Source organism: Mesoplodon densirostris, chromosome 1 (genome assembly GCF_025265405.1).
Source record: "Mesoplodon densirostris isolate mMesDen1 chromosome 1, mMesDen1 primary haplotype, whole genome shotgun sequence".
Lineage (NCBI taxonomy): Eukaryota > Metazoa > Chordata > Mammalia > Artiodactyla > Ziphiidae > Mesoplodon > Mesoplodon densirostris.
The window spans coordinates 152,665,829-152,683,464 of record NC_082661.1 but is presented as its reverse complement, the minus strand read 5'-3'; the positions used below and the strand labels follow the sequence as shown (position 1 = coordinate 152,683,464).

The following is a 17,636-nucleotide window of genomic DNA, read 5'->3' as shown; positions in this document are numbered from 1 at the left end:
TCACATTTGTTTTTAGAAGGCAGAAGTTACCATATGAACTAATGGGTGGATCATAGATTAATACAGCTGCAGGTTGGATAAGAGAAGCACTGTACATTTTAATACTTAATATGACTTTTTAAGAGACACTATAATTTATTGGTTTAGTACATGGGCTTTGGATTTTGGGCTGCCCTGGGTTGAGATCCTGGCTTGGTGTATCAGTTAGCTAAGTTTTTTTTGATTGCAAAGAAACAAACGTTGGTCAGCTTAGGCAAAAAAAGGAAATTTACTGGCAAACTGAAAGACTGGAGAACCACATCTTGAAATAGGAAGAAATCGATGGTTTCAGGTGGAGCAAGGAAACAAGAACTAAAGGAAATTTCTCAAGACAGGAACAGTCAGATCAGAATGCTGCTTCTAAATGAATGGGACCTCACCATTTTTTAGAGCCTTGCACCTATTCTTCAAGGGTAGACGTCCCAGGAAAGAGTATTTGGCTAAATTTTTTCCTCCTTGCAGTTCCAGTCTAGTGGAAAGAAGGATCTGGGCCTTCAACTTTTATAATGGAAATCAACTATTTTACTACTTATTAAGACAATTGCTTATGAGCTATGATGCTATTACATTATTTTGTAGTTTCTACAGTTCTTTCACATACATTTACTTCCTTAAATTCTCACAATATGCTGTTAGGTAACTAGTAGATTTTATTATCCTTGTTTTATGGATGAGAATCCTGAACTTAGGGACACTGACTAAAGCCTAAAGCCTGATGTTCTTCCAAACTGCGTGTGTTTCGTTCTACAGAGTGCAGCCCATTACCACACTATCATCGGTTTGGGACAAAAGACGAGTGAACAACACTGAGACAGAATGTTCTTTCTGAGAAATAGTCAGATCTCGATGAAATTCGGAGCAGACTCCTTAGCAAGAGGATTGTTTGTTCGCTGCTTGGCTGCAGGTTGGTCGGGGCTACTGTGTGTTTCCTAGAAGTCGATGTTCTGAGAGTGAAACCCTGATACACACTCACAGGATGGGATCCACATTGCAGTTCAACCCTGTGATCTTGTTTTCATTGCAAAGATACCCAAGCCTGTAAAACTTGAGTTTTGAAAGTTCAGCTTTGATACTGTTAACCTGTTAAAATGTGACAGTACAGAAAAGCAACGTGTCACACACCACAGAATTTTCCAAAGCAGTTCTTGGCTGCATGTGGGAGGAAAAGCTGCATTTGTCTTCCTTTCAGCTTGACACCTGGACACCTACACTTAAGAGTGGGCTAGTCTGTTTGATAACAGGCTCAGTTTTTGTCTCTACAAGGTGACATCTCTGCTGGGATAAATATTTATTTAGTCTAGGAGACTGTTTTTGGAAACCATGAGGAAGCTAGCATTGTCTGGGGTCCATCTTCCTTTACTGCTCTCTCTGCTACAAGAAAGCAGAAGTATGTTGGTAGTAAACAAAGTCAGCATTCTCCCACTTCACTAAGAAAACTAGCAAGAAAGGGATCAGAAAAGGGAGAACATATTTAATTTCTTTTGGGACCTACCGACTGGGTCCTCATTTCTTTTATGTTACTTTCTTAAAGCACTTGACATGAGATTCTGAGAATCTGCTAAAACATGTGTTCTGCTAAAACCTCAAGGCTGCCTGGTGTTCAGCATCCTTTTCAGTACTCACCCTTTGCTGCATCTTATTTGAGTTCTTACAGTTACGGTCTGTACCTCCTATGAGACTGTGAACTCCATGAGAATTAGAGACTACTTCTCATCCATTTTTTGCATCCTTTAGTGCCTCTCAAAGAGCAATCTGTGGACCAGCAGAATTGGCATCACCTGGGAGCTTGTTAGAATCTCCTATTTTGCTCCTGACTTACTGAGTCGGAACCTTTGTTTTAACAAGATCCTAGGTGCTTCCTATGCACATTAAAAATTGAGCAATGCTGCTCTGTAGCACTTTTCATACAATATATGTTAAATAATGATAAAGATAATAAAGCATAATAAAGCATGTGAGGCAGGTAATTATATATCACTGATAGAACACCCTCCACTGCCATTTTTTTTCTTTCCATCTCTTTAACATTCTCGAGTCACCCCAGAATCCTAGAAGCGATGGAAACTTGATCCTTCTGAATACAGATGAAGTTGGTAGTTTCAGAATCTACTTGTCCAACTCAAAAAAAGAAAAAAAAAGAATTAAAATAAGTGATCATGCAGTGAGGAGGGATGAAGGAAGAGATGCAGTGCACAGCAATCTTAGTTCTTTTGTGCTTCACTCAAAGACTGCTTGCTGCCTACACATGGTTGTCACCGTGAGCTCCAAGGAGCAGTAGGGATCCTAAGGCTCTGTCTCAGTTTCCCTCATCACTCCATCCATCCTCAACTAGCTCACTCACTTTTATCTGTTTCATTTATCGATTTTTATGCTCATGCTTTATTTGGAAAAAAAAAATCACAACTTAAAAAAATAAGCACAGGGCTTCCCTGGTGGCGCAGTGGTTGAGAGTCCGCCTGCCAATGCAGGGGACACGGGTTCGTGCCCCGGTCTGGGAAGATCCCACATGCTGCAGAGTGGCTCGGCCTGTGAGCCATGGCCGCTGAGCCTGCGCATCCGGAGCTTGTGCTCCGCAATGGGAGAGGCTGCAACAGTGAGAGGCCCGCGTACCGCAAAAAAACAAAAACAAAAACAAAAACACAAAATGATTCCCACCCCAACTCAAAGAGCCAAGTTAAAAATCTCTTTGCTAAGCCATGCATTATAATATTGTATTATCAAGGAGTGGGTTAATAGTTACTAATGTGCTCCATGCTCAGTATACTAATTGGCATTCAAAAATTTTTAATTAAAGGATAAGGAGGGAATTTAACCAAAGTTCACCAGTGATTATTTGCCTTCCCTGCTCTTCAAGTTTCTTATGTTGGAAGCTAGCTATTTTGTTTACCCACAGGGTTCATTCTGGGGGTAATTATGATTGCATAAGCTCAAAGTGCTGTTCCAAAAAGTTACTGATATTTTAGTTGAGTTGGGCTCTGTTCAGTATTTGTTGACTGCATGCTGTATGTCAAGGACTGGGGTAGTAGCTGGGTCTATAAAGGGGAGAATGACACAGTCCTGTGCTCTTGAGAAACTTGTAGGCTGGTAGGCTGGACAGGCATGTAAATAGATCATTTTGAAGGACTAATTTAAGTGTTATGATACTGGGATACTCAGGGTATGCGGGTCTCAGGAGAGAGGAGCATTATGTGATTGGACAAGAGACACTTCTCCTGGGACTGTGTTTTGCATGAGGGGTGGAGGCAGGTGAAGAAATAATTGCTGGAAACACATTCCAGGTAGAAGTCACAGTGAAACTAAAAATGCTGATGTATGAAACAGCATGTTCTATTTTGGGAACTTTGCCAAGTGCAAATTACAGTGCAGGAGAGGCAGACAATGAGGCTAGAGAGATAAGCTAGTCTCTGGAAAGAATCTGCCAGACTTGACATGCTTGAATTTATCTCTAAATAAGTGATGTCATGAATTCTACATTAGGAAAACAACCACTCCCACCGCCACCACCACTGGTTCAAAAGAAAAATGCACTCATTTTCAACCTTACTGTGAAAGTATGCTCTTTTTTCCTTAGGGTACGCTGATCTTCCTCAGTAGGAGAATGGCTTATGAAATTATGTCTCTTCCCAGTGTCGTGAGGGAAACAGGCATGAACAGTGGGGAAGAACTGTAGTCCAATAAGATAGTATCTAAGTCAGCACTGCATTTATTGGGGGCATTAAAAAGAACACTCAACATTTTGCATGACTTTGATATACACAACTGTAGTGGTATAGAGCGGTGAGCTGACCTATGGAAAAGGGAACAAAGTCTTTGTTTTCACAGAAACCACCGCTGATGCATTGCAGTGTCTAGAAATTTACAGTCGTGGATGTCAGAAAGAGGCATATTATTATTAATAACTTTATTGAATACATTGTAAGAGGAAGGAAGAAAGTACTTATGTATCCCCCATATACTCTCTATTTTCTTCTTGGTAAAGGAAATGATTTATGGTAAGAATTAAACTCCATGAGGGTTAACGTATGCTTTTTGTTGTTGAATTCATAACATTTAAACATATTGTAGGCACTTAAGAACTATTTACTGAATAAATGGATGCATGAGTTAATTCATTAATCTGAAAGGGGATAGACTGAGTTTTTCTGAGCAGTGTCTTATTAGCTAGGTACTACCACTGATAAAAAATAATGAAAACTACAGGGAATAATATCCCTAGGAACATGGAGATGAGTGACATATTCTAAAGGTGAGAACTCCTGTTGGTCAGAGGATTCCGTTACGCAGTGAGGGGGTAGGTGGTGGGTGATGGGGGTAGATAAAATTTGAATAAAAAATAAAATATGGGGCCTCCCTGGTGGCGCAGTGGTTGGGAGTCCGCCTGCCGGTGCGGGGGACGCGGGTTCGTGCCCCGATCCCGGAGGATCCCACATGCCGCGGAGCGGCTGGGCCCGCGAGCCATGGCCGCGGGGCCTGTGTGTCCGGAGCCTGTGCTCCGCAACGGGAGAGGCCACAGCAGTGAGAGGCCCGCGTACAGCAAAAAAAAAAAAAAAAAAAAAAAAAAAAAAAAAAAAAAAAAAAAAAATAAAATATGGAAATGTTATCTGGGATTCTAAGAAATTTTCAGTGATATTTTAAAAATCATAAAATAAATTAATACATGCTTATTGATAAAATTCAAGCAAACAAAGACATAGTTATAAACCTAGTGTTGCCCTAGTGTGGTGCAAGGACAGACCAATAAATCAGTAGAACCAAATAGAGGGCTCAGATTGGACCCATGTATACATAGGACCCCAGGTGGATTTATTGTGAAGCAAACAAAGCTTAGGCTTCACGGCTCCTTACTTGCTTTGGGAGGGGCCTCCCAAAATATTCACAGTATTGTATGTTTTAGTGAAATTTGCAAGAGTAAGTTATTTTTATTGCAATTAGTGAGGACCACTAGCTCTTGCCACTCTGACTGCCCCTTCATTACACTTCCCTTTTGTGTCATATTCGAGTGTCCATGGATAGTTTGAATCCAGTTGAGAGGAAATGAGTTGGGAATGTGCCATTTTAACTACAATTTGGAAGATGCATAAGGGGTATGAATACACAATTTAGAGAAGAGGAAATTCCAAAAGGTAACAAGTATGGTCAAGGTAACAGTGTATGTCAAAATACTCATCATAACTGGTAATTAGAGGATCCCAAACAAAATGCGTCATCTCTGTTGTAATTATTACCCCTAGTCAGTTGGATAATGGCATATGTTGGCAGGAATGTGGGGATATAGGGATCTTCATGCCCTGGTGGGAGTATAGTCTGAGTGTATTTATTTTGGAGGTGGTGGTATTTAATAAACTAAGTATATTTGTTCCGTATGGCCCAAGAGTAATGCTCTGGATTAAATATCCTAATGAAGTTCTCATATCTAAGAATATTGACTGCAGCATTATTTCTGCACTAAGGAAGTGAGACAAGCTGGCTGTCCATCCTTAGGAGAGGGGATAAACTAAATGGAATAGTATGCAGCATTTAGAAGCAATGGATTAGGTGTTCACATAGCAATGTGGATGGATCCTAAGACACAGGACTAAAAGAAACCAGTAAGAAACAGAATTTTGATGTAAATATGCAACACTAATAAATATTGAATACAAACGTATATACATACATGCTCACAAAACAATACACATGCTGCGAAAATGCATCAAAATAAGAGGTAAACTGTAAACACCAGTAAAGGATTAATAAACAGGTCTAAAACTTGGTTCCTCACTCCTTGCCTGAGGCAGTTCTGACCTTAGCCAGACCCCTTTGTTAGCAAATTGATGGAATTTACTAATCGGAAGGTAACTGAAAATCTTCCAGGAGGTGCCATGTTCTGATTTCTTATCTAAGGAATTTTTATAGCAAGATGTACCTTGTCTGTCTGGATTATTTATTATAAGTTAGTCTTCAGGGGCTTCCCTGGTGGTGCAGTGGTTGAGAGTCCGCCTGCCGATGCAGGGGACATGGGTCGTGCCCCAGTCCGGGAAGATCCCACATGCCGCGGAGCAGCTGGGTCCATGAACCATGGCCGCTGAGCCTGCGCGTCCAGAGCCTGTGCTCCACAACGGGCGAGGCCACAACAGTGAGAGGCCCACATACCGCAAAAAAAAAAAAAAAAATTAGTCTTCAGTTTGTGGCTTTATGAGCCATAGCTGGGCTGGATAATGGAAGTTAATCACATAGACCTTCTTACTACATAACCAGAAAGTATAAAGGTTGAGAGAAGCACAGAAGTAAAGGGCTTCCTTGTGCCATTTTGTATTGCCCATTGTGCTTCTTGCTCTGAACCCAAAATGCATCCTAATGTGAAAAAGGGATTTAGGAAGATATGTCCTGATATGATGCGGCTCCTTTGTGTAAACTTGACTAAACATTAGTAAAGCTTGGTGCTTGGTAAGACATAGGTTTTGTGAGCCTGATTGATGATCCAGCTCATTGTGTTAGTATAAGCACATTGTAATAGTTGCCTGGGAGCACAGGTAGAGTACTAAGAGGGGGATAAAAATAAATAAGTAAATAAATTAGTAATATAAATAAGAGAAAGCCTCACTAGGACAAATGATGATGATATGCTGTGAACTGAGGATGTGATTTAACTTTCATCAGCTCTCATCAAAGAAGGTCCACTGTTTTAGGGTGAGTTGTTAGGAAATGATAGATAACAAGAACACATTTGGGTATTTGGAAATGGGACACTGCCATAAAAAACAGTGAAACATGTGGACTTGATGGTGGGTAAACTTGGGGAGATGTTAATAAAATCTTAAGAGCCATGAGGACCATGTTAGCAGTAGCTAAAAGGGCCTCAAATAACCTGTTGGTGAGAGATTAAAGGAGAGAGAAAATGTTATTGGAAGTTGTAAGAAAAGAGACATTTTGTCATATAATAGAAGAAAGTTTATTAGCACTGTACCCTGCAGTAATATGGAAAATAGAAAATATAACTGATGAACCCCATGATCTAGCTAAGATTTCCAGGCAGAACTTTGACAATGCCAACTTCCTTCATCTCATTGCCTTTCATAAAATACAAATAGAGGGAGATGATTTAAAAAAAGGAAACAGTTCATTTTTCAAGCATAATTTAGAGGAAACATAAAAGATTAAGGACTTGCTGGATTCGAAATAAAATTTTTCATTCCTGGTCTCTCCACATGATGAGAGATTCTCAAAGTAAGAAAGATCATCAGGCAAGCAATTAAATCCAGAGAACAGTGGGAGAAAAATGGCATAAAAATAAAGCAAATCGTGTGTGTTTTAAGCTCCTTTCCTAAGATAAATTAGATGTTTCCTATCTTCAAAAAGTTTGGATTCTGTTGTAGATTCTGGTGGAGGAGACAGACAAGTAAGCAAATAGGTACAGTTTAGTATAATAAGATCCCCAATAAAAGAAACATGGGATGCTATGAAAGCATGTATTAGGGACACTTTACCCTGACTTGGGAAGGAGGAAAACATAAGATCAGGCTTTCCAAGAGGGTCATGCCTAAACTAAGCCTTGAGGAATAAAAAGGAGTTAGGGAAGGTGGTTGGGGCAGTGGGGGAGAGGTGATGATTTCAAGTAGAGAGAGTAGAGTCATGTTAAAGGAAACACTCAGAAAAATCTCCCAAAGGAGCCCTGAACCACTCTTGGCACTCCTTGTAATCATTTTCTCCTTTTATAGGAACAAGTAGGATCAACTGGCTATAAAAATTCTTTTTTTAAAAAGATTTTTGTTATAATTTTTAAAAACTTATACAGAAGAAGAGACTAGTATAATTAACTGTCATGTATTAATCACTTAGCTTAAAAATAATCAAGCTCGGGCCTCCCTGGTGGCGCAGTGGTTGAGAGTCCGCCTGCCGATGCAGGGGATACGGGTTCGTGCCCCGGTCTGGGAGGATCCCATATGCCGCGGAGCGGCTGGGCCCGTGAGCCATGGCCGCTGGGCCTGCGCATCCGGAGCCTGTGCTCCGCAACGGGAGAGGCCACAACAGTGAGAGGCCCGCATACCGCAAAAAGAAAAAAAAAAAAAAAAAAAAAAATCAAGCTCATGGCCAATCTTATTTTGTTTATGTTTACCCCCTCCCCCATTGCATTATTTTAAAGCAAACCCCAGGCCTATATAATTTCATCTGTAAACACTATAGTTATCTTTAATGCATAAAACTCTTTCTGATTAATAATATTTTTATCACACACACACAAATTAACATGAGTTCTTAATATTGATGCTTCCTTTTGCACAAGCTAGGGCAGTGGGTTCCTTCTGGGAAATTGACCACTTAAGTCACTCTAGTGCAGAAAGTGAGTTATTCAGTATTTGAGGTCATTTGTTAAAAATTCCTTTTCTTGGGGAAAATTATGCTAGCTTCCTCTTTTATGTGTATTTATGAGTAATAGGCTAGGGAAAAATATGTCCCTAATTGCCCCAAGGAGTTATAAAAATGTAAGAAATGAAAGTCACTATGGGATCTTAATTTTTGTTCCTGAGTGAAGTAATAGAAAGTATTGGGCATTTCCTTTAGGGCAATGGTCCAGTTATTTTTAGGGAGGCCTAGCTGCTGATTTCAGAAAATCCCTATCTGGTCTGCTTTTAGTGCTAAGTCATCTCATCTTATACTAGCTTGGGTTCTGGGCTGATCTGGGTGGGTGAATCTCCCTTACCTTTATCCAGAGGAACAAAATTCATTGTTGTGAATAGCTAGCACTGTAGATAACAGGAAATTAGGAGATGGGGTAAACAAGACCAGCCCTGGTACCATAGTATCTCGGGACTTCTGTTTAAGTATGAATTACAATCAAATGCTATCTAGCCTTGAAGTAGTAGCTACAGGGGAGAAATCTTCAATTTGGCTGAACCCAGGATATATGCGTATAGATTCAGAGATGAGAGCATGACATGTTCTAAGCTCTGCAAGAATTGAGTCAACTATAGGGTTGGTAAGGCAGGTGCTGGAAAAGTTAGTAGTCACCAAATGTAAGCAAAGAAATTAGGAATAATTGAAATACTTTAAGTAATAGATTGCTATGATCAGACTTGTGTTGGAGCGGGGCACATGGGAGGGCACAAAAGCCAACAGGAGACTATTTTATTACAACAACTAAGAGATGATTAGTGCATGAATGAAAGTAGTGCCAATGACAGCCGTGACTGTGGAGAGCATGGAAAGATGTTTGTAGATTGAATACATAGTACAGGCAGGCCAGTTGGACAGGAAGTTGAGAGGAAGGAGTCAAAGATGGCTCCCAGGTTTGTGGTCTGACGGTCTTGAAGATTGGTGAGATGCAGATGTCCAACTGTAGTGTTTCTTGGCTGATGTGCAAACTAGTGGATTGCTTGTCAGTGGTCATTGCCACTCTAAACCCCATTCAGTATTACAGCAGTGGCATTTCTGAGGTCAGGGCTATGGCCAGAGGGTTAATTAGGGGATGGGTCAGGCAGTTTGTACTGGAGCAAAGTGCTTATTCATCTGACCTGTCCTCTGCTCAGCACAGAAAACAGTCCCCAAGTTCCCATGTTCCAATGAACTTCATCATATTCCCTAAGGCTTTTAGTTACTCTTACACTAAAATAAGGCTTTATTTGGTCTTTCCAAATTCTGAAGTCTACTTGACGATCTATAATCTTCTAGATTATAAGAAAAAAAATTGAAACACACTTTGATTTAAAGGATATTGCATCCTAAAATTAAAATTAAAACTTTCATAAGTTAGATAGGCCTTCATGTGTTATGTATCCCTGCATCTTAATATTGATCATTTATTAAAATCTTTAAATTGATCTTTATCTCTCATCCGAAAAATGATTATAACTCTTGGGCTGTTTTCCTTCTGGGTAAACCAGAAGAAGAAGCAGAATATTTAATAATAGATTGTTCTGAATCCCAGGTTCTTAACAGGCTTTATAAACTGGATGTGGAGACAGAATCTTTTGTTATTTTTCAGAATAATTTATACCAGCATTTATGGACTGGAATAGTTGGTTTCAGCCACCTGTTTTCTCCGTGGACTGTTTCTTCCCTGTATAATATGTATTTCTACACTTAATTCCAAAGGTTAGTCACCTGGCATAGCCAGAAGGAAAGCAACACAATGGTAACATTTATTATCTGGAAGAGAGGCACATTTTCCTCTCATATCTTTAATATCTAATACTTCTTTCTAGTTTTCAAATTATGCAGCAGCAAAGTGTTTCACATACCTGGAGAATACCTACTAACTGGAGAACATGCAAAGTCCAGGAAAAATTTTTGGTGATTTTTTTAGTGATGGGACAAATTTTTAATTTATCATCTTGTACCCAGAAGTTAGTTTTACTGGTGACTTACTAGGCTCTGGCACTGATGGTTGATTTGCTATTATATCAGTTACTTAATTAAAATGAATTATTCATAGTTTTTCCTGATGAACGACCTAATTATTATGCTAATCATAATAATCTAAGTCTTCAATGTTTTCTGACACATCCTGCCTAATGGGGTTATTAAATATGTGTATAATTATAGTCTTATAAAAATTCAGAAGCATGGTTTGACAGACATTTTTATTTCTATTTAGACCTTCAAAAACATCAGATGTAAGATATCTTTTGCTCTGAACTCAATTAATCTCTTGAACGTCACTTTCTCTTTCTAATATAAAACTGAATGAGTATAATAAATAAAATGACAACCAACTTCATTAGTAATACTAAGAAGTGGAAGAGATTTTATACCCAGTCCTGCTTTTGAGAACTTTAGCATTAACAAGAAAATTTTCCTTCATGATGTGGGGATTCTAATGAAAGCAAAAGCAGTGAACTGACCTGATATTTATTGTTATGTTGTGAAATCTTACTTGTTCATAGGAGAAGCAACTATGCCATCCATGGGTTCATTAACAATTGACTGTATCAGGGACATCTTTCCTTTACTTCTCTATTACTTTGTTTAATTTCTCAGCCCCAAATCATCATACTTGCATATGCTTATCTTATTTCAGGGCAAAACTTAATATTTAAAGATATTAGGATATTCTTTTGCATTCAGTAATAACAACCACATTAATAACCAACTCCCAAGGGCATCTAAAGCTGGAACAGCTGGCACACAATCAAGGTAATAGAAAGTGATATTTTGATATCCGGTCACAAATCAAGCAGTTTGACAACCCATAGCTGGGTATATATAACCAAGAACTAATTAGGGTTCGAAAACACCTGCCCAATTTTGTTGCAGTCTAGTTGTTAAAGGGATTTTTTGAGACTTGAAAACAGTAACTCATGGCTTTTGTGAAACGTGAAGCCTATTCTGAAGAAATAAGACTGACTCTTTTTGGTTGCAACTCATTTTGTCTTTGAGCACACAGGTGTAGATGATGAAAATGAACATTTTCCATTATTTAATGGCTTATACTTTTTACAAGATTTTTTTCCTTATTTTAACTCCCTTATTTTCTCTAGCATTAAAAAACCATCAATATCCATTTCAAGCCCTGAGATCAATAATTGTGTCCTCTAGGACCTGCAAGTGGAAGACATTTGAGGAACTTACAGTCTTGCTTGTCATTCTCCTCTTCATCCTAGTCCTTTTAGAGGGCCGAGGTCCAGCCATGATAGGAGGCAAACTTGTGTGCTGTGGTCTGATAAAACACTTTCATTCCCATCTTTTGGGAGCCACTATGATTGAACACGTTATTGGACGGGCCAACTCAGGTTGTTGGCCTGAGTGTACCCTCTATACAATGATGCTGATTCTCCGGTTGCAGGATGAGGGGGTGTCATTTGAAATGTTGGGCAGCAGAACAACGTTAAATAGTTTCGGTTCTGCTTAAATGATTTTTGTAATTATATAGGATATAAATAAAGAAAAATTAAACTAATTCCTATTTCTAACACCTTGTTGAGGCAGCTTCAGCTATATTTTGGCCCTGACTTCCCTTTTCCTTTGGAGTCTGTCTTAGTCTGTTTGGGCTGCTATAACAAAACACTACAGATTAGGTGGTAGCTTATAAACAACAGAAATTTTTTCCTGATAATTCTGGAGGCTGGAAGTCTGGGATCAGGGTAGCCACATGGTTGGGTGAAAGCCAGACTTCTTGTAACCTCACGTGATGGAAGGGACAAGCAAGCTCTCTGGGGACTCTTTTCTAAAGGCACTAAGCTTATTTATGAGGGCTCTGCTCTTGTGACCTATTTATGAGGACTCTGCCCTCATGACCTAATCACCTCCCAAAGACCCCACCTCTTAATACCATTGCCTGTGGTGTTCGGATTTCAACATATTAATTTTGGGGGGGCAGTGAGAAACAATGTTCAGACCGTAGGGTCTGTAGAGAAAGGACACTGTAAAGCTGAAAAGCATTATAAAGACTCTCTTTCAACTGCCTCATTTTCTCCCCTCCCTAAGGGGGACTTTATCTTGGCTCTGGTTGCTTCAAGGATGGTGGGTATGATGTAGCTCTGAGATACCTCCTCTCCAAACTCTTCTTAAAGTTCAGTTTCTCCATTTCATTAAAGGAGGAGGAGGAAGAGGGAGAGGAGGTAGCTACCTTAATTGGTCAGCAGTGATGTCCTTCTTTTGCTGCTTTTCTGACTAACAGTAATTTACAATCAATGTCCTTTCCATGGTGGGTGACCAAACACTGACTCCTCATGGGACACACATATAGGTTTGGGGGGAGGCTTTGGAGGATGACACTGCACTGTGAGCTCCAGTCTAGCCCTTCTCCTTGCACTCCCCCTTGACTCTGGCCAAAAGAAGCCATCTTTTAGCCTCTTATTGGTGGGATTCTGTCACAGGTGAACTGAGTTCTTGAGTGGGGTCCTGCCAAGATAGCTCAAGCCCAGCTGCCTTCTCTGTTGGTCACACGGCCTGTGGGAAACTCTGGCATCATTTCTAGGGTTGCCATGAACAACTCTGTCCGTGTCTTCAGGGACTTGGTGAGAATGTCTTTTGGACATACACCCAGGTACAGTATTTCTGGGTCATATGGGACATGCATTTATTTTGACTAGTGCCCAGTTGCTCTCCAGGAAGTTTGCACTGGTCTGTATTTTCACCAGCAGTGGACAAAGGTTCATATTTAACAACATCTCTGCCAATAGTTAGCATTGTTCAGCTTTCCAATTTTTGCCAGCCTACAATAACTTAACTTGTATTTCTGTAATTGCCAGTTGTTTTGATTTGTCATCTGTTTGTCAGCATCTTGAGTTTCTTCTATATTGGATATTCATATTTCCGACTCATTTTTCTATTTGGGTTGTTGTCTTTCACTATACATTTGTAGGTGTTTCTTGTATATTCTAAACATTAATCCCTGGTTGGTTTTACACTTTGCAAATATCTTCTTCCATTCTGTCAACTATATATTAACTTTATCCATAGTATCTTTTGTGGACCAGAAATTCTTCACTTTGATGTAAACAACTTAATTACTCCTTTTTCTTGGTTTGTGCTTTCAAAGTTTTGTTTAAACAATCCTTCCTTCACCTCAGATCTATAGCTATTCCACATTTTAATCTATCAGCTTTCTAGTTTTATTCTTCATCTTTAGATATTTACTCCTTCGTAGTTTCCTTTGGTATGTAGGGTTAAGCTGGAATTCACTTTTTGCCAACCATTTTACTAAATAATTCATTGTTTCCCCATGAATTTGTGATGCTATCCTTATCTTATATAAAAGTGTCCCCTCTACATGGTTTATCCCTGAGCTTTCTATTGTGTTTTTTTGGTCCATATGATTGTTCTTATGACAATATCTTTTTTTTTTATTATTATCAGTTAAAAGTATGTATTTATATCTGGCAGCTTGCCCTTCTTTTTTTCATCTTTTTACAGTTTGGCTTCCTATTAAATAATAAAATTAATTTATTTAATTCTTTAAAAATCCAACTGGAAATGTGATTGGTATTACATTGAATTTATAGAATAATTAGGAATAGTGAATATCTTTGTAATGTTAAGTCATCTTATCTAAGAGAGTAAAATGTCTATTTAATTTTGTAAATCAACTAGTATGCCCTTTATTAGGGTTTTTATGTTTTCTCCATACCATGTGTTCTTATGTGTTCATGTTGTGTGTTCTTGGTTAAATTCATTACTAGATACTTTATAGCTTTTTTCCTTTTCTTTTTTTTTTTTTTTGCTATTGTTATGTTTTCTAGTTGGTTATTGCTGGGGTAAGTTAGTGCTATTGATTTTCTAAGTTGTTATATTCAGGTAAATTTCTGAACTTTCTTATTTCTAATTGCTTCATTTGGTGATAATTCTGTGGTTTTATTCGGAGATGGTAACATCTAGTGCAAATAGTGATCATTTTTCTCTTTTTCTTAATTATTTTTCTTTCCTTTTAGTATTGGTAGGACTTCTAGTACTGTATCAATCAGTTGTCATTTATTGGGTATGGTTCTATAATTTGGAGGGTATGCTATCTGTGTTTTTCCACTAACTGTAGTGTTTGCTATAAGATTTTGGTATATAAGGTTTACCAGTGAGAGGGAGTTCTCTTCTAGTCTTAGTTTGCTAAGATTTTTGAAAAAGATAAATAGGTCCTGAACTTTATTAAAATCTTTTTGCCTCATTTAAATAATGATATAATTTTTTCCACTCTACTAATAAGATAAATGGCATTGATGAGTTTCATGGAGTGTAACTAATTTTGCGCTTCTGGGATTAACCTCATTTGAGCATGATGTCAATTTTGGGTTTTTTTTTTTTTCAAATGAACTGTTGGATTCAATTAGCTGGCGGTATGACCTTGGGGAAGCCATATGACCCTTCTATGCCTAAATTCCTTATCAGTAACATGGAGATAATAGTCAAAGAGTTGTCTTTGAATTACATATGTTCAGGACTTAGGCAAGTTCCTGACATAATAAAACCTATGTAAATGCTTATAATATAAATTTTTTTTTGCGATCAGTTAAATGAGCTTCTAATTTTCTTTTCTTCTGTACTATCTGTTTTTGATAGCAAAATGATACTAACCCCCAAATGAGTTGGGCACCTTTGGACTTTTTCTTTTTTTTTTTTAATTAATTTTTATAGGAGTATAGTTGCTTTACAATGTTGTGTTAGTTTCTGCTGTATAGCAAAGTGAATCAGCTATATGTATACATATATCCCCTCTTTTTTGGATTTTCTTCCCATTTAGGTCACTATAGAGCATTGAGTAGAGTTCCCTGTGCTATACAATAGGTTCTCATTAATAATCTGCTTTATACATAGTAGTGTATATATGTTACTCCCGATCTCCCAATTCATCCCACCCCCCTTTTCCCCCCTTGGTATCCAAAGCAAGCACATTTAAATAGAGTGCTTACTTACCCTCCTGGTTTGAGAGGGTTTTTTCGCCCCTCTTTTTCAAAAAGACAATAATAACTATTGAATATGACGTTAGCTGTGGGTTTGTCATATATGGCCTTTATTATGTTGAGGTGTGTTTCCTCTGTGCCTACTTTCTGAAGAGTTTTTACCATAAATGGATGTTGAATTTTATCAAAAGCTTTTTTTGCATCTATTGAGATGATAATTATGGTTTTTATTCTTCAGTTTGTTAATGTGGTATATTACACTGATTGATTTGCGTATATTGAAAAATCCTTGCATTCCTGGGATAAATCCTACTTGATCATGGTGTATGATCCTTTTAATGTATTGGTGGAGTCAGTTTGTTAGCATTTTGTTGAAGATTTTTGCATCTATGTTCATCAGTGATATTGGCCTGTAATTTTCTTTTTTTGTGTGATATGTCTGTCTGGTTTTGGTATCAGGGTGATGGTGCCGTCATAGAATGAGTTTGGAAGTGTCCCTTCCTCTGCAATTTTTTGGAATAGTTTCAGAGGGATAGGTGTTAACCCTTCTCTAAATGTTTGGTAGAATTCACCTGTGAAGTCATCTGATCCTGGCCTTTTGCTGGTTGAGAGTTTTTAAATTGTTCAATTTCAGTCCTGGTAATTGGTATGTTCATATTTTCTATTACTTCCTGGTTCAGTCTTGGGAGATTGTACCTTTCTAAGAATTTGTCCATTTCTTCTAGGTTATCCATTTTATTGGCATATAGTTGCTCGTAGTAGTCTCTTATGTTCCTTGTATTTCTGTGGTGTCAGTTGTAACTTCTCCTTTTTCATTTCTGATTTTATTGATTTGGGCCCTCTCCCTTTTTTCTTGATGAGTCTAGCTAAAGATTTATCAATTTTATCTTTTCAAAGAACCAGGCTTTAATTTCATTGATCTTTCCTATTGTTTTCTTAGTCTCTATTTCATTTATTTCTGCTCTGATCTTTATGATTTCTTTCCTTCTACTAACTTTGCGTTTTGTAATGTGTATGGGGAAGGGTCAAAGACTAGGCCCTGATCCATGATCATCTTGGTGAGTTTAAGGAGAAGGGAGGATGTGATCTCCAGGTATGAAAAACTACTGCTGGTATCACTCCCATTTGCTATCACTTCACCAAGCAACTCAGAGTTTCACCTTTAAATTAATAGAGACATTATGCTAAATGAGATAAGTAAAATGGTGGTTACCAGGAGATGGGGAGGGAGGGTTAGGACAGATGTTTGAACAACAAAAACAACCCTTAAACAGGGTACGGACCTATGAGTAGTAACTCTAGAGATCTAATGCACAGTACAGTGAATATAACCAACAGTGTTGTATTATAATCATCAAACTTACTAAGAGACTAGATCTTAGTTATTCCAGCCACTAAAAGGAAATGATAATGTCATGTTATAGAAGTGTCATGTTATAGTGTAGCTAATTATTGCTACAATGGCAATCACATTACAATATATAAATGTGTCAAATTATTGTGCTGTACACCTTAAATTTACACAATCTTGTATGTCAAATATATTTCAATAAAAATATTAGATCTAAGGGCTTCCCTGGTGGTGCAGTGGTTGAGAGTCCGCCTGCCGATGCAGGGGACACGGGTTCGTGCCCCGGTCCAGGAAGATCCCACGTGCCGCCGAGCGGCTAGGCCCGTGAGCCATGGCTGCTGAGCCTGCGCGTCTGGAGCCTGTGCTCCGCAACGGGAGAGGCCACAACAGTGAGAGGCCCACGTACCACACACACACACACACACACACACACACACACACACACACAAAATGTATATATATATTCTTAAAAAATAAAATAAATACAATAAAAATTATTAAAAAAACAACAAAGAGAAGAACTAGCTTTGGAAAAACATGGTATCTTTTTAGGTTGGAAGCTAGCAGTCTAGGAGTTTGAGGGAAGAGGGGTTGGAGGAGTAGATTTTCCAATTCGTCCAGGTAGCTCACATATTTTCATCTACTCTTCGCCCAGCAGAGATTTTGCAATGCTTTCACCAGGGCGACTGGAACTCATGTTGCTGATTTCTATAGTGGAAGGCCAGGCTTTGATCATCCCAGACTAATGTAGAGAGATGTGAGAACTGGCCTGGAAGTGTTTCTTCTCTTATGAGTGGTTTTGGCTCTCATTAGCCCCAGACTGCAGTTTTCTACCTCTCACACCCACCCAGTAAGAAAAAAGCGTTCTGTCCCCAGGGTTTCATAAGCCTATGCATTTTGTTTGTGCATTAGTTCCTGTGACCCATACTTCTATATTG

At 38.5% G+C, this 17,636-nt stretch overlaps 1 protein-coding gene across 3 annotated transcripts in view; it reads left to right on the top strand.

Moving 5' to 3' along the window:
- GRXCR1 (glutaredoxin and cysteine rich domain containing 1) overlaps nucleotides 1–17,636 on the top strand; it is a 349,214-nt gene that overhangs the window by 105,210 nt on the left and 226,368 nt on the right. The window contains exon 5 of one of the 3 annotated variants that reach the window (XR_009533588.1): nucleotides 790–943. The exons of 1 other annotated variant lie outside the window; for it this stretch is intronic. The gene's annotated coding sequence lies outside the window, so the exon portion shown is untranslated. Of the gene's footprint in view, nucleotides 1–789; nucleotides 1,658–17,636 lie in introns of those variants that run through there. One more of the 3 variants, XR_009533591.1, reaches the window with a different exon arrangement.